This window comes from Ambystoma mexicanum, chromosome 11 (genome assembly GCF_040938575.1).
Source record: "Ambystoma mexicanum isolate Mex_15411 chromosome 11, UKY_AmexF1_1, whole genome shotgun sequence".
NCBI lineage: Eukaryota > Metazoa > Chordata > Amphibia > Caudata > Ambystomatidae > Ambystoma > Ambystoma mexicanum.
In genome coordinates this window covers 1,466,721,005-1,466,744,410 of record NC_090934.1, presented here as the reverse complement: position 1 = coordinate 1,466,744,410, position 23,406 = coordinate 1,466,721,005, and the positions used below count along the sequence as shown (strand labels likewise).

Below are 23,406 nucleotides of genomic sequence, written 5' to 3'. Positions count from 1 at the left end.
TCTGAGATGTAATCTTGTAGGGATGTATTATAAACCGCAATCAGACGAAAATGAATCCATCAAAATATCCTTTAAACATCAACGGGCAGAAAACCAGCCAAAGTGTTAAAAACATAGGGGTGATGGGATATTCGTCATAATAACTAGAGGTTTTAAATGACTCGATCTCATATTACCAACACAACTTCATTGGCTTGGTGGATACGTTATCTATGTAATTCCAATGTTTACTAACCAGTGGCAACTTAGTTTGAAACTACAGTGACCAAAACAGTTAAATGGTTGCCATGGGATAATTCGTTTTTTTGTTACCAAGCACTCCCCTTTCATACAAAGGTATTTTCGTTGTTCTCATTCTTGTATTGAGTGCTACTTTTATACACATGTTAGTATAATTAAATATGTATAATATCATTTGACTGCATAAGCCAACATGGCCTCTTTATGTATTAGGCACTGCGCTCTAATCGAGGTCTTTTTGGTAAATGCAGCTCTGCTATTTAGATTCCTCCATAGTCTAGACTAGACGTAATCACATTTCTATTGTAGCAGCTGTTGAGACGTTGTGGAACTTGCTTTTTACTGCAGCAGTCTTTGTAGTGACTGTGTACAGAGTGGTTGTGGCGTTCCTCACGGGTCTGCGCTGTTGCCAATGCTTTCCACTAGCATGTGCAGCCTCCGGAATTTTATTCCATACACTTATTGCTCCGTGTACATTCTCCACCAGGAGGTCATAGATTTGGGATTCTCCCATTGGGGGACAGAAGAAAGCAAGTGCACGAGTAGATACACACTCCAGCTCAATGGCAAAAACAGAGCTTGTGTCCAGGCTGAGCAAGGATGAAATCCTGCGTTCTGCACTTCAGATCTCTAAGGCGGTCAGAACACCCAGCTGCTCGGACACCCACCCAGCTGCTCGGACACCCACCCAGCTGCTCGAACACCCACCCAGCTGCTCGAACACCCACCCAGCTGCTCGAACACCCACCCAGCTGCTCGAACACCCACCCAGCTGCTCGAACACCCACCCAGCTGCTCGAACACCCACCCAGCTGCTCGAACACCCACCCAGCTGCTCGAACACCCACCCAGCTGCTCGGACGCCCAGCTGCTCGAACGCCCAGCTGCTCGGAAACGCCCAGCCACTCGGAAACGCCCAGCCACACCGCTTTTCTTATTCACATCAGATCACACATTATTCCATCATTTACATCGCTCTGACTTGATTACTGGAATGTGGCCTGTGCAGACCTTCCTCATTACTTGATGGAACTGTAAAGAATACATCGCTTTACTGTGGAATTGTTGCTGAAGCGGCCTAGAAAGCACATTACCCTAGCTTTCAGGCTAGTTGTTAAACTAACCAGCCTTCCTCTTAGATCTATGTGTAAAACCATTTCCGCTTTTTAAAACAGAAGCTGTAGTCACAATCTCAGGACCAGAACCTGCCAAGGATCTCGAAAGCTAGTAAGAAAAAGATGCTGCTGCCGAGCCTTCTCTTCCTTGGCTCCTATAGTTTAGGACACGTTTCCGACAACCTCGGTCACATAAAAAAACCATTCAAAGTTTCCAAAGGTATTAAGCAATGATCTGTCTTGTTTCCAAATGATAATGATGACTGGTATTGGTGTATCACGCTCTGTCTTCTTATAATCAGTTGTACGAAATAAATACAAAAATAACTCTATTTCTGTCTGATTTTCATCCGTAGTGGTTTTATTCCCAATCAATCAGCCAACACGTGTTTCGACCTCAGTCGTCCTCAAGGCTGATAAAATGACCATGTAACCAAGAGCCAACATTTGTGAAACTATTGATACGCCAATACCAAACCATTGATACACCAATACCAATTAATTTCTTGTATTACCTACCTAAGGTCTATATGGTTAATATCGATCGGGGTCAAAACACACTTTTAAGGGTTTGGACCCATACATACCTTCACGATAATGACTGCTTTGTAAGATGTCATTTTAGGGTGAAGTTAACACAAAATAACCAAACCTTTCAGTGCCCTGGGGGATCTTTATGGGCCCTAAAAAAAGGGGTCTTGTTCAATAAATGTCTTAATTTGGGGCTGAGGCAGTTAGAATGATGCCTCTCCATGCCCCCTGCATCCCCTACAGCTTCAACTCTACCCCAGCAAAACTTTATGAAGCCCGGCACCTGGGATCTTGAGTGAATTGCCACTCGAAAGGTTTGTCTTGTTTTCTATTGTCGTCCAGTTTTCTCTATGGCACAAACATTGAATCCTTTCATTGAGTTTAATGGGCACTTCTAATAGACCTACTATCCGCAGAATAACAAATATTTTGAAATTTCACTGTCACGTGGGAGGATTCCTGTCCAATCAGTGAAATGTAAAAAACGGTGTGTTTTGGTTGAGTTCTGTAATTTCGTGCCCCACCACAGATGTTGTCATTGCTTGGAACTAATCTTGACAATGACACCCGTCTGGTTGAAATGTCGTGGACCACCCTGTGGGTTCTGTGGTAACTTTACAATTCTGCAAGGTTTTTTGGTAAAGTTACTAAGAATGGATTGTGTCCTCCAACGTATTCCACACCTTTGACATGTAATGTCCACAGCTGTGCTACTTTTCAGCAGAGAACGTCCTGCGTCGATGCCGTCGGGTCGATGTCCCTCGAAGGCCTCCGTCGAGGGGGACATCATCGGATGTTAAAAATAGGATGAATGGCGCCCGTAGCCTCAGTTCAGTTTTTTCCACAAACGTCTTTGCTTCGAAAAATGGGCACGCCTCGTTTTATCCACTTCGATAATGTCTTCTTCTTCTACCCCTCCGACCCTGCGGTCAGGCTTGAAAAGTTGCAGGGAATGTGAGTATAGGATGTCCATCATGGACCCGCACCGTATCTGCTTGTGGTGACTGGGCGAGAGCAACAACACGGACGACTGCTTGAAATGCCAGTCATTGACTGCCAAGGACTTGCAGGAGCGTAAGGGGAAGTTGCAGGTAGGTCGGGTATCAAAACCCTGTAAATCCAGTAAAACTACTAGTCTTTCCACTGACGACTCGAGGGGTGACTCTCCACGTCAGAGGGAGTCCAGGGGATCTCGGTCCCGGAGTGGTTCTCACTACTCATCGTGGCACACCCGGAAGCGGCGTCACTGGTCGCCTTTCCCGTCCTCGTCGGATGATGGCTCCGCAAGGAAAGTAGCTTGCCCCACTAAATCCTCTACTGCAGAGGAGTGGGAGGCATTCAAGGAGAAAATGCTGGAGATTTTTCAATCCCAGTGCACTGTCCCTTCCGCGCCTTCGGTTGAAGCCGGTGGGGGAACGGTCTCAGTCCGACGCTCGCGTGCCTTTGGGCCCGGACCGTCGCCGCGATAAACCTTGGAAGCCATCGAGGTCCCATTCGGAAAAGGCTCTGATAGATCACCAGAGACGTGTCAGATCCAGGTCGTGGTCTTCGTCCCTGACGAAACCGTTGAAGTCTGCGAAGGTGCTGAGGAAGGTGTCGACATCGTCAGCGCCGTGCCCATCGAGTGCATCTGTGAGGCCTTGCCCTAGGTCAGGCCCTCCGAGCCATCGGCGCCATTGTCGACGCCAAAGCCGTTGACGCCCTCGACGCCCTCGGGCCTACAGGCCTGCATTTGCCAGGGGAGGTCCCTAGAGCTGTGGAGCCACCGAGAAAGGCTTTGTCTAAGATTGTAAGGCCTCCTCTTGACCCAAGGTCTACTCCTGTCCCTAGGAGGGAGTTCTTTCATTCTCTACAGGATATCTATGAGGATGAGGAGAAGGTCTGATGTGGAGTTGGAGCCTTTTGATGCTCCTGGTGACACCCCTGAAGCTCCGGACATGGTCTTTTCTGAGGACAGTCAGCTGGAGGATCTGAGGCAATCTTTACATGATGCCAGTGGCCTGGACACATCTCCTGAGATGAGTTTGGCAGGCCTGAGCCTGGAGCTCATGCTGAATCTTCCTATAGACGGTTGATGTCAAGGAGGTACCTGAGGTGGTCCGGCCCGCAAGTTGAATTCAATCAGGATGACCTTACTGATATTTTAGATCAGGGTCTGTCCACTGACCCAGTGTTGCCTTTTCAAAGAGGCGTTACAGAAAAGGGTGGCTGCTACTTGGAACACCCCGGAATCTCTTCCGGCGGTCAACAAGTCGTTGACTAAGAAATACTGCCCCTCCAGTAGTGACCCCAGCTACCTATCCACACACCCAACGCTGGAGAGTTTGGTGGTTCAGGTGGCCACGGCCACCTCGAGGCAGGTGGTGTACCCTACCATCACTCCAGATAGGGACGACAAGTGCTTCGATGGATGGGCAAGCAGGGTATTCTCGGCTGGGAGTATGGCCCTTAAATCGGCAAACTCCACCTGTGCCTTGACCAAATGTTCACGCACTCTGTGGAATTGTCTCTGGCGGCTGAGCATATTCCCGAAGGGGAAGAAAGGGATGGGTTCCTTGATATTGTGCAGGATGGCAAGGATGCCATGTATGAATCCCTTCAGTCTGGGTTGGACACGGCAGATAGCGTCAGCCGACCCATGTCTGCGAGCACCAAGATACGCAGGTTTGCGTGGTGGCAGAAGTTGGGCGTTGCACCGGATTTGCAGGCCTGTCTTCTCAACATGCCCTTTGATGGCTCTCATTTGTTTGCCAGCAAGGCTGACGAGAGCCTTGAGAGGTTGCAGACCTCCAAAGCAGCTGCTAAATCTTTGGGCACAGTTGTGCGTCAACCTCTGCCTTTTCATCCTAGGGGGGACATCAGTGGAGGGGTTCCTTTTGTTACTACTCCTCTTTTGGTAAAGCGAGAGGAGCGGCCAGTCAAAGGGGCCACTGTAAGACTACCCGTGGTGGATGGGGAGGAAGTGCCAAAGCCGCTCAGGCAGCTGCGTCTTTGCCTTCAGGCACTGCCGCAGCCCCTCCAAAACAGCTATGAGGCGAGGTCCCATTGTTCGCTGGTTGGGGTCAGACTGTCTCAGCATCTCGAAGAGAGGCAAGCCATTACTTCAGATGCGTGGGTTCTGAAAACAATAGCCCATGGCTACTGCCTACCCTTCCTCAATCGGCCTTGCGACAATCCACCGGGCTACCTCTCTATGAAGATTCTGGATCCGCTTCTTGTGCAGGAAATCTTGACCCTGCTAGAGAAAGGCGCTCTAGAACTAGTGCCTGTGGTGGAGAGGAACAAGGGATGGTATTCCCCCATATTTTTTGATTCCAAATAAAGACAGGGGACTGAGACCCATCTTGTACTTGCATTGGTTGAACAAGTTCCTCAGGAAAGACAAGTTCGAGATGGTCACTCTTTCTCTGGTCCTTCAGGCTCTTCGACTTCGAGATTGGTTGGTGTCTCTGGACCTCCAGGATGCTTACTTCATGTTCCAATTCATCCAAAGCACAGAAAATACCTGAGGTTTGCGGCTGGCAACTCGCACTTTCAGTTTCGGGTCGTGCCTTTCGGGTTGACCTCTGCCCAGAGGGTCTTCACCAAGCTCATGGTGGTGGTGGCAGCGTATCTCAGGAGAGAGGGGATTCACGTCTACCCCTACCTGGACGACTGGCTGATCGAGTGCGTTCTCCCAAACAGGCCTTGGATCATCTCAACCTCACCTGCTACTCCCTTCACAAGCTGGGCTTCTTTCTCAATTTCAAGAAGTCACATATGACACCTTCCTAATCGCTCCAGTACATCGGAGCTGTGTTGTACATGTCCTTGGGGGGAAGTGCTAGCCTCTCAAGGTGAGGGCTCATCACATTGTCCAGATGGTTGACAAATTTCAAAATGCCCAGAGTCTACCGGCTTTCGAATTCGTAAGGTTGCTCGGCCTCATGGAATCCTGCATTCTTCTGGTGCCGGAGGCCAGACTGCGGATGAGATCCCTTCAATGGGCCCTCAGGACGCAGTGGTCCCAATTCTCGGGCAAGATGTCGGATCTCCTTCAGATTCCGCTCATGGTCTCAAGGGATCTTCTGTGTTGGGCCAGCGAAGGGAATCTGATGAAGGGAGAGCCGTTTTGGCAACCGTGGCCGGAGGTGACTGTAGTGGCAGATGCTTCCCTCACAGGATGGGGTGCTCACGCCAAAGAGCTGACCACAAGCGGTCGTTGGTCCCGGTCAGAGTCCAGACTAGACATCAATCTTTTTGAGCTGAGGGCCATCAGGCTAGCCCTGAAGGCTTTTCTGTCATTTGTGTGCGGGAAGTGTGTCCTGATTAGGACGGACAACAGTGGCCATCCATTACCTCAACAAAAACGGGGGTGTAGGGCTGCTCCCGCTGTGCAGAGTGGCGATGCAGCTCTGGTTCTGGGCAATACAGCAGGGAATCTCACTCTCTGCAGTTAATCTGGCCGGAGAGGAGAATGTGGCAGCGGACGCTCAGAGGAGGCAGAGTGCGGTCTCCCACGAGGGTATCTGCTGCACATATGCCGTAAATCCAAATGAGCAAGCAGCCGAGGGCATCTGCTGCATATATCCTGCAAGTCCTAATGAGAAAGCATCTGAGGGGATCTGCTGCATGTATCCTGCAAGCCCTAATGTGCAAACAGCTGAGGGCATCTGCTGCATATATCCTGCAAGTCCTAATGAGCAAGCAGCTGAGGGCATCTGCTGCATATATCCTGCAAGTCCTAATGAGAAAGCATCTGAGGGGATCTGCTGCATGTATCCTGCAAGTCCTAATGTGCAAACAGCTGAGGGCATCTGCTGCATATATCCTGCAAGTCCTAATGAGCAAGCAGCCGAGGGCATCTGCTGCATATATCCTGCAAGTCCTAATGAGAAAGCATCTGAGGGGATCTGCTGCATGTATCCTGCAAGTCCTAATGTGCAAACAGCTGAGGGCATCTGCTGCATATATCCTGCAAGTCCTAATGAGCAAGCAGCTGAGGGCATCTGCTGCATGTGTCCTGCAAGTCCTAATGAGCAAGCAGCTGAGGGCACCTGCTGCATGTGTCCTGCAAGTCCTAATGAGCAAGCAGTTCAGGGCACCTGCTGCATGTGTTCCGCAAGGCCTAATGAGCAAGCAGCTGTGGGCATCTGCTGCATGTGTCCTGCAAGTCCTAATGAGAAGCAGCTCAGGGCACCTGCTGCATGTGTCCCGCAAGGCCTAATGAGCAAGCAGCTCAGGGCATCTGCTGCATGTGTCCCGCAAGTCCTATTGAGCAAGCAGCTGAGGGCATCTGCTGCATGCATCCTGCAAGTCCTAATGAGAAGCAGCTGAGGGCACCTGCTGCATGTGTCCTGCAAGTCCTACTGAGCAAGCAGCTGAGGGCATCTGCTGCATGTGTCCTGCAAGTCCTACTGAGCAAGCAGCTGAGGGCATCTGCTGCATGTGTCCTGCAAGTCCTACTGAGCAAGCAGCTGAGGGCATCTGCTGCATGTGTCCTGCAAGTCCTAATGAGCAAGCAGCTGGGGGCAGCTGCTGCATGTGTCCTGCAAGTCCTAATGAGAAGCAGCTGGGGGCATCTGCTGCATGTGTCCTGCAAGTCCTAATGAGCAAGCAGCTGAGGGCACCTGCTGCATGTGTCCTGCAAGTCCTACTTAGCAAGCAGCTGAGGGCATCTGCTGCATGTGTCCTGCAAGTCCTAATGAGCAAGCAGCTGAGGGCACCTGCTGCCTGTGTTCCGCAAGGCCTAATGAGCAAGCAGCTGAGGGCACCTGCTGCATGTGTCCTGCAAGTCCTACTGAGCAAGCAGCTGAGGGCATCTGCTGCATGTGTCCTGCAAGTCCTAATGAGCAAGCAGCTGTGGGCATCTGCTGCATGTGTCCTGCAAGTCCTAATGAGAAGCAGCTCAGGGCACCTGCTGCATATGTCCCGCAAGGCCTAATGAGCAAGCAGCTGAGGGCATCTGCTGCATGTGTCCTGAAAGTCCTGCTGAGCAAGCAGCTGAGGGCACCTGCTGCATGTGTCCTGTAAGTCTTAATGAGCAAGCAGCTGAGGGCACCTGCTGCAGAAGGCACCTGCTGCATGTGTCCTGTAAGTCCTAATGAGAAAGCTGGGGGCGCCTGCTGCAGAGGGCATCTGCTGCATGTGTCCTGCAAGTCCTAATGAGCAAGCGGCTGAGGGCACCTGCTGCATGTGTCCTGTAAGTCCTAATGAGCAAGCAGCTGAGGGCACCTGCTGCATGTGTCCTGTAAGTCCTAATGAGCAAGCAGCTGGGGGTGCCTGCTGCAGAGGGCATCTGCTGCATGTGTCCTGCAAGTCCTAATGAGCAAGCAGCTGAGGGCATCTGCTGCATGTGTCCTGTAAATCCTTATGAGCAAGCAGCTGAGGGCGCCTGCTGCAGAGGGCATCTGCTGCATGTGTCCTGCAAGTCCTAATGAGCAAGCAGAGGTGGGCACCTGCTGCATGTGTCCTGCAAGTCCTAATGAGCAAGCAGCTGAGGGCACCTGCTGCATGTGTCCTGCAAGTCCTAATGAGCAAGCAGCTGAGGGCACATGCTGCATGTGTCCTGCAAGTCCTAATGAGCAAGCAGCTGAGGGCACCTGCTGCATGTGTCCTGCAAGTCCTAATGAGCAAGCAGCTGAGGGCACATGCTGCATGTGTCCTGCAAGTCCTAATGAGCAAGCAGCTGAGGGCACCTGCTGCATGTGTCCTGCAAGTCCTAATGAGCAAGCAGCTGAGGGCATCTGCTGCATGTGTCCTGCAAGTCCTAATGAGCAAGCAGCTGAGGGCACCTGCCGCATGTGTCCTGCAAGTCCTAATGAGCAAGCAGCTGAGGGCACCTGCCGAATGTGTCCTGCAAGTCCTAATGAGCAAGCAGCCGAGGGCACCTGCTGCATGTGTCCTGCAAGTCCTAATGAGCAAGCAGCTGAGGGCACCCTCTGCAGAAGGCACCTGCTGCATGTGTCCTGTAAGTCCCAATGAGCAAGCAGCTGGGGGCGCCTGCTGCAGAGGGCATCTGCTGCATGTGTCCTGCAAGTCCTAATGAGCAAGCAGCTGAGGGCACCTGCTGCATGTGTCCTGCAAGTCCTAATGAGAAGCAGCTCAGGGCACCTGCTGCATATGTCCCGCAAGGCCTAATGAGCAAGCAGCTGAGGGCATCTGCTGCATGTGTCCTGAAAGTCCTGCTGAGCAAGCAGCTGAGGGCACCTGCTGCATGTGTCCTGCAAGTCCTAATGAGCAAGCAGCTGAGGGCACCTGCTGCATGTCCTGCAAGTCCTAATGAGCAAGCAGCTGAGGGCACCTGCTGCATGTGTTCTGCAAGTCCTAATGAGCAAGCAGCTGAGGGCATCTGCTGCATGTGTCCTGTAAGTCCTAATGAGCAAGCAGCTGAGGGCACCTGCTGCATGTGTTCTGCAAGTCCTAATGAGCAAGAAGCTGAGGGCACCTGCTGCATGTGTCCTGTAAGTCCTAATGAGCAAGCAGCTGAGGGCACCTGCTGCAGAAGGCACCTGCTGCATGTGTCCTGTAATTCCTAATGAGCAAGCAGCTGGGGGCGCCTGCTGCAGAGGGCATCTGCTGCATGTGTCCTGCAAGTCCTAATGAGCAAGCGGCTGAGGGCACCTGCTGCATGTGTCCTGTAAGTCCTAATGAGCAAGCAGCTGAGGGCACCTGCTGCATGTGTCCTGTAAGTCCTAATGAGCAAGCAGCTGGGGCGCCTGCTGCAGAGGGCATCTGCTGCATGTGTCCTGCAAGTCCTAATGAGCAAGCAGCTGAGGGCATCTGCTGCATGTGTCCTGTAAGTCCTAATGAGCAAGCAGCTGAGGGCGCCTGCTGCAGAGGGCATCTGCTGCATGTGTCCTGCAAGTCCTAATGAGCAAGCAGAGGTGGGCACCTGCTGCATGTGTCCTGCAAGTCCTAATGAGCAAGCAGCTGAGGGCACCTGCTGCATGTGTCCTGCAAGTCTTAATGAGCAAGCAGCTGAGGGCACATGCTGCATGTGTCCTGCAATTCCTAATGAGCAAGCAGCTGAGGGCACCTGCTGCATGTGTCCTGCAAGTCCTAATGAGCAAGCAGCTGAGGGCATCTGCTGCATGTGTCCTGCAAGTCCTAATGAGCAAGCAGCTGAGGGCACCTGCCGCATGTGTCCTGCAAGTCCTAATGAGCAAGCAGCTGAGGGCACCTGCTGCATGTGTCCTGCAAGTCCTAATGAGCAAGCAGCCGAGGGCACCTGCTGCAGAGGGCACCTGCTGCATGTGTCCTGCAAGTCCTAATGAGCAAGTAGCTGAGGGCATCTGCTGCATGTGTCCTGCAAGTCCTAATGAGCAAGCAGCTGAGGGCACCTGCCGCATGTGTCCTGCAAGTCCTAATGAGCAAGCAGCTGAGGGCACCTGCTGAATGTGTCCTGCAAGTCCTAATGAGCAAGCAGCCGAGGGCACCTGCTGCAGAGGGCACCTGCTGCATGTGTCCTGCAAGTCCTAATGAGCAAGCAGCTGAGGGCACCCTCTGCAGAAGGCACCTGCTGCATGTGTCCTGTAAGTCCCAATGAGCAAGCAGCTGGGGGCGCCTGCTGCAGAGGGCATCTGCTGCATGTGTCCTGCAAGTCCTAATGAGCAAGCAGCTGAGGGCACCTGCTGCATGTGTCCTGTAAGTCCTAATGAGCAAGCAGCTGGGGGCGCCTGCTGCAGAGGGCATCTGCTGCATGTGTCCTGCAAGTCCTACTGAGCAAGCAGCTGAGGGCATCTGCTGCATGTGTCCTGCAAGTCCTAATGAGCAAGCAGCTCTGGGCATCTGCTGCATGTGTCCTGCAAGTCCTAATGAGAAGCAGCTCAGGGCACCTGCTGCATATGTCCCGCAAGGCCTAATGAGCAAGCAGCTGAGGGCATCTGCTGCATGTGTCCTGAAAGTCCTGCTGAGCAAGCAGCTGAGGGCACCTGCTGCATGTGTCCTGCAAGTCCTAATGAGCAAGCAGCTGAGGGCACCTGCTGCATGTGTTCTGCAAGTCCTAATGAGCAAGCAGCTGAGGGCATCTGCTGCATGTGTCCTGTAAGTCCTAATGAGCAAGCAGCTGAGGGCACCTGCTGCATGTGTTCTGCAAGTCCTAATGAGCAAGAAGCTGAGGGCACCTGCTGCATGTGTCCTGTAAGTCCTAATGAGCAAGCAGCTGAGGGCACCTGCTGCAGAAGGCACCTGCTGCATGTGTCCTGTAATTCCTAATGAGCAAGCAGCTGGGGGCGCCTGCTGCAGAGGGCATCTGCTGCATGTGTCCTGCAAGTCCTAATGAGCAAGCGGCTGAGGGCACCTGCTGCATGTGTCCTGCAAGTCCTAATGAGCAAGCAGCTGAGGGCACCTGCTGAATGTGTCCTGCAAGTCCTACTGAGCAAGCAGCTGGGGGAACCTGCTGCATGTGTCCTGCAAGTCCTACTGAGCAAGCAGCTGGGGGCACCTGCTGCATGCGTTCTGCAAGCTGAGGGAGGGGGGTGTTCTCTACCGAGTCAGAAATCGCCGACAGTGCGTTTAGTCTGGTGTTTCAATCTTGGTAGGAGTGTTTGGGTGCTGATTGGGTGTTTTGTAGGACAAATGGCACCAGCTGTGGCCCAATCTATACAATGATTGTCCACTGTGGGTTTATAAAACACATGCTATTACTCCATGTCCTTCAAAACAGAGCGGTGTTTATCAAACTCAAAATGTATTTTTTTTTTTTACGCACAAGAAATAAAACGTGCAATTACAGTCATGTTTAGGCGGCTGCTTTATTATGTGTTGGCGGGACGGCTCTGCTGTTATTTTGCAATGCCCAGTGGTGTGGGCAGGTTGGCACTCTGCTCGGTTTCCTCGCCATTTCCCTGGACTTCTTAACAGGACCTCACTTCCAGTGCGTGTGGCCGACGCTGCACCGCACATTTCATGGTCACGGGCCGCCCAATCAAAACTGCCGAGGCTGCGGTCCTCTATTTCCCCATATCCGCTTCCCAAAGCCGGCTCATCACTCGCCTCTTTCCCGGCTCGACGCAAAGGGATCAGTGGCACGCCGAAATGCCCTCCTCCTCCTTCGCCATATTCACAACACTGCTTCCCTGCAAAGCTCCTCCGCGTCTGCAGGGTGTTTACCCCCTCAAGGGCCTAGGGTGCTGCTACTGGAGCCCTGGGGCCACCGCTTCCGTTCCTCTGGAGACCTCTCCCCAGTTCCGCAGGTGCAGAGATGCCGACCCCTCGAGGCACCCCTGGCACAGCTGCCCGCCAGATCTCCCTCTGTTCTTGTTCTCCCTGCACCCCACCTTGCACGGAGTCTTTCCTGTAATGCGCCGTCTCTTCTCTTCACACAGACCACAAGGATCTTACTTGGGGGTTGTGAATACACGCGCTTTTGTTTAAAAACGGAGGAATTGGCACGTAGGCTTTTTAAGACTGATTAACATATTCGGGAGTTTAAATAGTGTACGTTTCTTACAAAAAATAACATGGAAGGAGGCCCGAGTCAGGCACTGTAGAGCCTCAGCACGTTGTACAGTACGTCCTGGAAAGACTGCATGTCTGCGCTGCCATCTAAACATGGCAAGTGTGGGTAGCCAGGGTCATGCTACACGTTAACCCTTTCACCCCTGCTTTCTTTAGCTCTGCAGACCAAATGCCCGGCAGCCCCTTTCACTCCCTGCGCCCAACAAAGCGAATCGGGAGTAAAAATGCTCTCACCCCCAACAATGGGAGACGTAGGCGACGCCCCCTGCTCCCCGCCGGCTCCCACCCACACAGCTCTACAGATAGGTTAGAATCCTTGGCACCAGCAGGGCGGCGCCACCAAAGGAGCTCTGCTGCTATTACTTCCTAAGGGTCAAAATGCATCTTTTAAGTTCGATGAATTCATGGGTGCAAGAGAGAAATTAATACAAAGAATATGCTTTGCTTGCAAAAAAATGCTAATTTAAAAATTGAGGGTAGTGTACGCCTCTCCTCCCCTCCCTCGCACTTGCGCTTGGGCTGTTGTATACGTGTGTCTTGATTTTCTGCACCTCAATGGCCCTTGAGACGAGTGCCGGGTGGGTCATGTCAGGTCTGTTGTTTTCACATGTGTTGCGTGAGCGATTACCGTGCTGCTTACAATGACCTTTACATGGAACCGATAGTGAGTCTTGGGCGCCCCCAGTAACTGGGTGAATAACTCATGGTCCCTATAGAGATCTTGGCAGGATGTTCTTAGCAGGTGTAGCACCCAAATGCCCTTCTACCAGATCAGCGCCAATATGGACCCCGAGAGCGTCCCCTAGGAGGACGTTGCAGCTACAGAAGCTTGTGGTGGTGTTTTTGCTGACCCCAATGAAAGTTACCCTTTTGGAAGGATTCCAGCCGGTGACTTCCAAGTTTCGTTGGCACTCTGCATCCTCCCGGCTCTTCAATTCTTGAAATCTTTATTCTAAGCAAAGGCTGAAATGTTGGGTTCACATGGAACGATGTAAACCTTCATGGGTAATGTGAAAAACCAGAGGGTGTTTCACAACCTAGTCCACAGTGATTCCATATTCAGATCCAGGGAAAAACCATCGCTTTTGGATTCCAGTCCTGGGGGTGGACAAGTGAGGGAGGATCACCCGGGTAGGGGTCCTCTGGGAGTGAGGAGAGGCACCCAATGGTGAGATATGGTATCTGCCTTTTCCACAACCCATCCCGGTTTATTTTATGGGAAACTACAACTCCCATAATTCTTCCCCACTTTGTCTTGACAAAAGTACTGCACAGGGGAAGATGAGGAATGAGGTCAGAAGGATTCCCTCCCCTGACTTGCATTAGCCCTGTCCTTGTAATGAGGCCAGGCAGAGTCGGGCACGTAGCTCTAATAATGTACACCTGCTACTTTTTTTAACTCCCTGTGAAAATAAAAGGTGGCGCGCACAGGTACACTTTGAGCGAGGCTGGGTACGAGAAGAAGGAACAGCTCTTCCAAGGCTGATGCAAACCAGGCTGTATGAGTTGGAAGGCCCACGGGCTGATCAAAAGTTGAGAGGATCGAGAGAAGCCAGGCAAGATTTCCAAGCTTTCGGAAAGCCGCAAGTGTTCAAAAAGAAGAGCTGAGCGAGCAGAGGAAAGAAATCTTCAAGGTGTCAGGAAATGGCCCACGACCCTCCCGCGTGAACGGCGTAGTTGGGGAGGAGCAGAGGAGGCGTTAGTAACAATATTGAGCTGCGGGTAAAAGATGAAAGATATTCATTTAACGCAACCGGTGAGTTAACAATGGCAACACAAGTTTGGTTGGTGTTAAAGGGAAAGCGACTGGGATTTGAGTTGAAGGTTGCGCATGTGCCGATAAAACGCGAATGAAGAGAACAATTGTTAAAAGAATACAAAATAGCAGAGTGGTCCTGCGAAAGGAAGTTGCACTTTTGAAAGACTCTGTGAAATGTTATGAACTTTTGAAAGATAGTGCAAGCGGAGATCAAGAGGTATTGGTGTTACACACGAACATTTGAACAGGCCAAGAGGGCAGACTGAAGAGAGTGAGAATTAGAAGTACCAAGAAGTATTGGTTTTACAAGATGAGCATGGATTGAGAGGTGAAGAAATATTGAAAGAGAGGTCGAAGTGGCCATGCAGAGGTCCATGTAAATTCCTTGCAGTTTCAAAAGTGAAAGATATCCTAGATAAAATGTGGGGAAGGGAACCCAAACGAAGAACAAAACAGGCTCCAGCCCGGCAGAGGTAAGCCTGTGCAGAACTGTGAGAAATTGAAAGCATATGAACTGGTTATTGATGGAAAGGCGATGAAGCCTAAGGAAGTGATTTGAACTACCAGAAGTTGAAAGCCAAATATTGAACTGTACCAGTAGGCCAAAGTGTTCAAGACCGATAGTACTGTGCCATCACCCTATCCTTTGTTTGGACCCTGTGGAAGGGAGTTGCTACTGAAGCCATTCTGACATTGCTTTTTGACACACTATTTTCCTTTTGGTATTCCCTTAACACATTTGTTATCTTGAGAAGGAGGGCAAGGTTAGGTTTTCTTAGTATAGGCCTTTTTATTTTGACCAGGCTGACTGAGACGTATTATTTATAGTTTAATTGTCGAGATTACTCCCATTTTAGAGGTAGGGCCAGTAAGGAATTCTGAAACTTGTATCCATTGTGTCTGTCTACTGCTCAGTACCATGCCTTCCTCACAGTAGCTTGCGACCCCACAACTCATCGAGACATTTTCCGGTCTCCATCATGTATAATATGATTCAGACCTGTCAATTGCATTCTTGAGTGCTTATTTTGTGGGTGTAAACCCCATGGCTGCTATTTCTTGTTTTCATTTCAGACCCCTAAAACATCTATTAACTAGTGTAAGTAAATGGCACCAAATGGTAACATTTAAATATATCTGGGTACACCAAAGCTCCTTTATGGCTTCCCTCCATTCCTTATCAAATGTATTATATGGGATTATAAATCAGTCATAGCCTTTGAGTAAAGGTGTAGGATTGGGTGCAGAATTTCAGATTTATAGTAGCAGATAATCTTTCCGGCCACAAGCTTTGTGTTTTTGTTTCTTAATTATTTGATCAAGATCTACAGGAGTTGCCAAAGAGATTGCAATCATACTTCCGTCAAAGCCTGAGACCTTTGCAAACCTTTCAATTCTGTCTGAGTTTTGCAGTGGATGAGGTCATTTCACCCCATGGGTGCAGTAACACAGATGAAATATATGTCATTTATTTTTTTTAGCCTGGTTTTTGGAGGGTGCGATGGAGGTAGGAGCAGTGTGGTAGTTAGAAGAGATGTTTGATATAATAGGGATAAGGTGAATTCCGTAATCGGATATACAAGGCTAGGAACACTGCAATATAAATGCTCAGCAGTCAAGCCCATAGGATTTCCTAAAGTAGGAAGTCTCTAATGTTTCACAGAAATGCTTCTCTACTTCTCTGATGTCGACCAGCAAACTATTCCAACGGCCTGGCTCCCTTTACACCGAGACGTCTAGCACACCCACCCAACCCTTGATGGGATCAGGTTTTAATCATCGGTGCTATTAATGGTCTGCCACCTTTGACGCGTGCAGTGATTCTTTCTTACTTGGATCGTGTACTTGGTAAGGCGGCATTGTTTGCCTATCTGCTAATCATCAGATTGATCTCTCCTTGCCCCGTATTGCCGTGACTTGATGGAGAATGAGTTTCTCTCCACTCTGCGATTGCTGCACGTTTATTTAGAGGTGCTTTGGCTTGCCTGGAGTTTGTAGGATGAATCTGGGTGCATGATTGCAATGCCTCATATTTGGATCATTGTGGGTGTTGTGTGAGGGCCAGAGAAGTGCTTTATTTGTGGTGGTGCATTCTTTTCCTGTGACTGTGTACCCGTCTAGTTGAGAGAAGCGTGCTGTGTGAATTCAACTGAACGGGGTAGTTAGTGGGTGTTGTGCATGGTTACCAGTAACATACTTCGTTTTGTTGATTTTTGCATTTCACTGTGGCTCTGAATGTGAGACACCCAGGTCAGACTCCATCTACGACGCTTGCCATGTGTGCACGTAAATATTGCACAGTTGTCTGTTATCTAGGTATCCCAATGGTGGGGAGTATACCCTGAGCAGATATTTGGTGCTTTGAACCCCAGTTTGGCAAATGAGGAAGAAAAGGGTGTCCAGGCTGTAGGGTGATTAATGCTCGTCTCAATTCTCGGGGGGAAAAGGCGGAATGTGTTTAGGGCTTTCCTGAAAGCAAAGTGGTGGCAACAATTATGAGGACTGTAAGGCACTCTGGCCTCCCCAAATTTGCTCTGTGATTTTGTGTTCATAGACCTGCCATATGGCCATTGCTCTCCTCCTTCCCCTAAACACTCTCTTCATGAGTAACAGACTCTCACCTCCTCTCTTGTGCATCTAATGGAATTGCCTCACTTTTGAGCCTGTCTATAATTGGTGGAGAGCTACATTTCCAAGTGACTGTTTTTAAGGAGGACTCCCGTGTCAAGTTCTTCATCTGGTCCATGTTCTCCTAGTGCGTTCCATGACCCAATGGATGTGGCTAATTTGGTGTGGTCTGGTGTGTCTTTGCTGTTAGTAATTGGCATTTCCATAGCTTTGCTGACGTAGCTGTGCTCCTTCTCTTTAAATGATATCGAATGCAGAATGTTCATGTAGTGCCCACTGTCTTGGTCTGACGCAGTCCTCAGCCGTTGTCTGAACCGTAGAGCGTGAATAGATTTATCTTGATTGCACATTAGTGTATTCTTACTTGTGTTGTGATATTCTATTAGACCATTCTTCTTCAGAGTCAAGTAGTCAAATTTTGCAAGCACACATCTCAAATTGTGAGAGCGTTCCTTATTCTTTTTGGTGGTGGGTGGGAGTTTACTCATTTATAAATGCTGTACTATGGGATGTTGGTGGGATAACCTTCACAATGGACCCTACTACACAACTCTTAGACTTAACACACAAAGCTGCATATTCCTTAAAAAACCTGATTCGGAACCCAATTTAGTGATTGTATTTCCTTTGTACACGTTTACACTTTCACTCTGTATAAAGTGGCTGGTCACACAGTTTGCAAGTGATCATATGCTAAGACGGGTTCTTGCCCATGCGGACGGTGGTTGATTAGACAGTAGGCAAGTAATCATATGCTAAGATGGGTTCTTGCACATGCAGACGGTGGTTGATTAGACAGGCAAATGATCATATGCTAAGACAGGTTCTTGCACATGTGGACGGTGGTTGATTAGACAGCAGGCAAATGATCATATGCTAAGGCGGCTTCTTGCCCATGTGGACGGTGGTTGATTAGACAGCAGGCAAATGATCATATGCTAAGGGTGTTTCTTGCACATGTGGACGGTGATTGATTAGACAGTAGGCAAGTGATCATATGCTAAGGCGGCCTCTTGCACATGTGGACGGTGGTTGATTAGACAGTAGGCAAGTAATCATATGCTAAGATGGGTTCTTGCACATGCAGACGGTGGTTGATTAGACAGGCAAATGATCATATGCTAAGACAGGTTCTTGCACATGTGGACGGTGGTTGATTAGACAGCAGGCAAATGATCATATGCTAAGGCGGCTTCTTGCCCATGTGGACGGTGGTTGATTAGACAGCAGGCAAATGATCATATGCTAAGGCTGTTTCTTGCACATGTGGACGGTGATTGATTAGACAGTAGGCAAGTGATCATATGCTAAGGCGGCCTCTTGCACATGTGGACGGTGGTTGATTAGACAGTAGGCAAATGATCATATGCTAAGACGGGTTCTTGCCCATGCGGACGGTGGTTGATTAGACAGCAGACAAATGATCATATGCTAAGGCGGCTTCTTGCCCATGTGGACGGTGGTTGATTAGACAGTAGGCAAGTGATCCTATGCTAAGGCGGCTTCTTGCACATGTGGACGGTGGTTGATTAGACAGTAGGCAAGTGATCCTATGCTAAGGCGGCTTCTTGCACATGTGGACGGTGGTTGATTAGACAGTAGGCAAGTGATCATATGCTAAGGCGGCTTCTTGCACATGTGGACGGTGGTTGATTAGACAGTAGGCAAATGATCATATGCTAAGACGGGTTCTTGCCCATGCGGACGGTGGTTGATTAGACAGCAGACAAATGATCATATGCTAAGGCTGTTTCTTGCACATGTGGACGGTGGTTGATTAGACAGTAGGCAAGTGATCATATGCTAAGGCTGTTTCTTGCACATGTGGACGGTGGTTGATTAGACAGTAGGCAAGTGATCATATGCTAAGGCGGCTTCTTGCACATGTGGACGGTGGTTGATTAGACAGTAGGCAAATTATCATATGCTAAGGCTGTTTCTTGCACATGTGGACGGTGGTTGATTGGACAGTAGGCAAGTGATCATATGCTAAGGATGTTTCTTGCACATGTGGACGGTGGTTGATTAGACAGTAGGCAAGTGATCATATGCTAAGGCGGCTTCTTGCACATGTGGACGGTGGTTGATTAGACAGTAGGCAAATGATCATATGCTAAGGCGGCTTCTTGCCCATGTGGACGGTGGTTGATTAGACAGTAGGCAAGTGATCCTATGCTAAGGCGGCTTCTTGCACATGTGGACGGTGGTTGATTAGACAGTAGGCAAGTGATCCTATGCTAAGGCGGCTTCTTGCACATGTGGACGGTGTTTGATTAGACAGTAGGCAAATGATCATATGCTAAAACGGGTTCTTGCCCATGCGGACGGTGGTTGATTAGACAGTAGGCAAATGATCATATGCTAAGACGGGTTCTTGTCCATGCGGACGGTGGCTGATTAGACAGTAGGCAAGTGATCATATGCTAAGGCGGCTTCTTGCCCATGTGGACGGTGGTTGATTAGACAGCAGGCAAGTGATCCTATGCTAAGGCGGCTTCTTGCCCATGTGGACGGTGGTTGATTAGACAGTAGGCAAGTGATCCTATGCTAAGGCGGCTTCTTGCACATGTGGACGGTGGTTGATTAGACAGTAGGCAAGTGATCCTATGCTAAGGCGGCTTCTTGCACATGTGGACGGTGTTTGATTAGACAGTAGGCAAATGATCATATGCTAAGGCGGCTTCTTGCCCATGTGGACGGTGGTTGATTAGACAGCAGGCAAATGATCATATGCTAAGGCGGCTTCTTGCCCATGTGGACGGTGGTTGATTAGACAGCAGGCGAGTGATCATATGCTAAGGCGGCTTCTTGCACATGTGGACGGTGGTTGATTAGACAGTAGGCAAGTGATCATATGCTAAGGCGGCTTCTTGCCCATGGGGACGGTGGTTGATTAGACAGTAGGCAAGTGATCATATGCTAAGGCGGCTTCTTGCCCATGGGGACGGTGGTTGATTAGACAGTAGGCAAGTGATCATATGCTAAGGCGGCTTCTTGCACATGCGGACGGTGGTTGATTAGACAGTAGGCAAGTGATCATATGCTAAGGCGACTTCTTGCACATGTGGACGGTGGTTGATTAGACAGCAGGCAAATGATCATATGCTAAGGCGGCTTCTTGTCCATGCGGACGGTGGTTGATTAGACAGTAGGCATGCCCATGTCACGAGGATCCGTTTGAAGCCTGCATCCAAGTACAACTCTTGGTACGATTCCGACCTCGCCACCCTTAAGCGCAAGTGTAGGGTGGCTGAGAGGAAGCATCAGGCTCATTCTCTAACAAACTGGCATGCCGCCTGCTCCCAAGGCAATACAGACTGTCTACGAAGAGAGCCCACATCCAAGCCCGTGTCTCTGCGGCCTCTAACAACTCGGCCAAACTTTTCAAAATCTGCAAGGAGCTTAACAATTCTGCTTCAGTCTTCACCTCCCCTGTACCCTCGCAGGCCCTTTTCCCAGCTCTGGCCTTTCATTTCACCACTAAAACAGAGGATATCCTGTCCACTCCACTCTCCTCTTCCTCTACCTCCTCTTCCTTTCCCTCTATCACTCCAGGCCCCTCTCTGGCCAGATCTCCTCTTCCTTTCTCCTCCTTCTCCCTGTTCACTCCCGACGATGTTTTGAGACCAGCCCGATATATGAAAGTCTCGTCAAAGCAGGTGCTCCTCCAAAACCATTAAGTACCACATCGACACCCTTGCTCCAGCCTTGGCTAATTTCTGCAATCACTCTTTTGCCAATTGAACCTTCCCCTCTCCCCTTAAGCACTACCTTGTGCACTTCCTACTTAAGGACCCTCTGACAATCATTCTCCTCCGGCAAACTACCGCCCGATCCCCATCACTCCTTTCCTGGGCAAACTTCTGGAAAGGCTGGCCCTCTCCCAGCTTAATCTACATACTGAATCTGTTGTGGATTCAGAGCAGCTAGAAGCACAGCCACTGCTCTCCTGAATACCTGTGAAAACTTCCTCTCTAATCTAGACTCTAACATTCCTGTCATGGCCACTGGGCAAGAAGCCATGTCTTCGTCACCTACAGGGTCCAAATGAACCCAGTCCTGGCGCCTCTGGCACCAGGCTCATAGAAAAGTGTGCATCAGGGCTGGGCGTAGCCATAGAGGATCATTGGGGAGCACGTGCAAGAACCTCTGGGAGTGGCAAGATGGAGCCACAGGGCGGGGCCAAAGGGAGGGGCCGGTGCCAGCTTATTTAAGGCCAACCCGCCCACATACTGGCGCTTCGCGTTCGTCTGCTTTCTGCAGCGTAACGCTTATCGCCGTCCTTACCTGTTTTCCCTCCTCTTCTCCTCGCTGTGCACCTTACCTGATTCCAGCTACTCCATCGCTGAAGACGCATCTTATCTGATTCCGGCAACTCCATCGCTGAAGGCGCATCTTACCTGACTCAAGCTGGACCGTTGTGGAAGGCGCACCTTACCTGTCACCAGCTACACCATCGCTGCACACGCATCTCACCTACCTCCTGCAATCCATAGTCTGCAGCGCAGCCAGCCTGGATCGCCACTTCCACGGGCCAATGAAGCAACTAGGTCCACTCCAAGCACCCCTGCTACAAGAAGCAGGACGGAGAGCTCAATATTACAAATAAACAGGTGAGCTTGCATGGGTAGACGCTTGCACACTTCGTTCTGGCACGAACGGGTCGAGGGGAATTACGACACCACCACGCCATTCTCATTGCCTCTCATCTTCTCTCAGGGGCAATATCAGCATCTAGAGCAGTTGATTCTGCGGTAGCTGGGGGAGAGAGTCGATCCAGGGGAACCAAGTCGAGGGAAGGCTCCAACCGTGCCCCAATGTCCCTGCAGAGACCAGGCGAGCGTAACAGAACGCAAAGCCTCTCTGAATCTCTGCCTGGGCGTTATGGAAACCTCTGAAACCGGCCAGTTGGCCCAATTACTGGGGGAGCTGCGGGCTGAAGTGCATGCCACTAGGCAAGAGACCAATGCCTTGAGGAGAGACCTTATTATAGCCCGGGAACGGACGGATGATTTGGCAAGGCAAATGCTCCAGACACACGCAGGACAGGTTCCGTTACCTGGGATTGCACCAACTCCTTTGCCACAACCATTGCCACCAGTGCAAGTGGTACTTCTAGGGGAAGTCCCACTGGCTCCACCAGAGCGTTTCACCGCCGACCCGAACAAATATGCTTTATTCATGAACCAGTGCCGTCTCCACTTTTTGTGTCGACCTGGGGCCTTTCCTAACGACAGGCAAAAGATGCCTTTGTACTTTCATGTTTGGAAGGCTGTGCAGCTGATTGGTCCATACCATTAGTAACCCAGGATGAACCAATACTTCGGAATTTTGGGGAATTCCAACGGGAATTGAAAAAACTGTTTGCCAGACACACCCAAGGACAAGCCTTAGATAACGAATGATTGTCTCTTAGACAAGGAAGCCACGACTTGTTGACTTGCATTGCCACCTTCAACCGTCTCATAGCACAGACTAATTGGCCTGAGGAGAAAAGGACTGCACTTTTTACCAACGGCTATGTGGGGAGTTAAAAGATGTATTAGCTCAAGTGGTCAACCCGCCCGAGTGTTGTGCGGAATATATTAACCTGATGGTGCAATTGGAACATTGGTTACAGGACCGAAAAATGGACCGCACAAGGGCTGAAGGGAGGTCAGTTTACATATGACCTCGGGACAATCGAACCAGAAGTCATGAGCTCACTGAACCCATGCAAATTGGGGGATTACGAGCCCCTATTTCTAAGGCTGAAAGGGAAAAAAGGAGACAACAACTTTGTTTATATTGCGGTAAAGCTGGACATTTCCTCCGAGATTGCCCTATAAAACCCCCCAAGAAGATGGTAGGTGCCACGGACAATGGCAACGAAGCAAAGGAACAGAAGTCGGAAATCTTGGACGCCTGGCAAGTGTACGGGTCCACTTGTTGAGTGGAATAAAGAAAGGTGTACAGACCTCACACCTGGTCATCCCAATGTTATTAACCCATCACCAACAACCATCAAAAGTACATGCTCTAGAAGCCTACATTGATAGTGGAGCGGTGTGAAATTACATCGATCAGAATGTAGCCACACTAATAGGCCTTCGGCTTCAGCAAAAACCACAGTCGGAAAACGTCACTGCCGTGGATGGCTCTCAGTTGTCTTTCGGTCCATTAACACAACACACCAATAAGGTGACGCTGATATGTCAGGATGGTCATCAGGAAAGCATTTTGTTCGATCTTATAGGGGCCCCCCAGTTCCAAATGATCCTAGGAATGTCGTGGCTTGAAACCCATAACCCAAGGATTGACTGGCGCACAAAGAAACTGACCTTCTCTCAAGAATGTGCAGAAAGTTGCTACCACAGGGACGTGAGGAATCTGCAACTCAAGGTGGAACCCATCCTAGGAATTTCTGGTTCATTACCCTCCGAATACCAAGACATTTTTGATGTGTTCCAATAGGAACAAGCAAACAGCCTGCCTCCACATATAACTTATGACTGCCAGATCGATTTGGTCCCAGGAGCACAAATCCCTTGCAGCAGAATTTACGCTCTGGCTGAGCAAGAGAATCAGCATCTAAGAACATACTTAGATCAGTACCTAGCCAATGGGTTCATCCGCCTATCCAAGTCTCCAGCCTCCTCCTCTTTCCTCTTTGTACCAAAGAGGGAAGGGGACCTCAGAACTTTTATAGATTAT

At 50.0% G+C, this 23,406-nt stretch overlaps 1 protein-coding gene across 4 annotated transcripts in view; it reads left to right on the top strand.

Moving 5' to 3' along the window:
• CRTC3 (CREB regulated transcription coactivator 3) overlaps positions 1-23,406 on the top strand; it is a 537,535-nt gene that overhangs the window by 344,713 nt on the left and 169,416 nt on the right. The window lies entirely within an intron of this gene.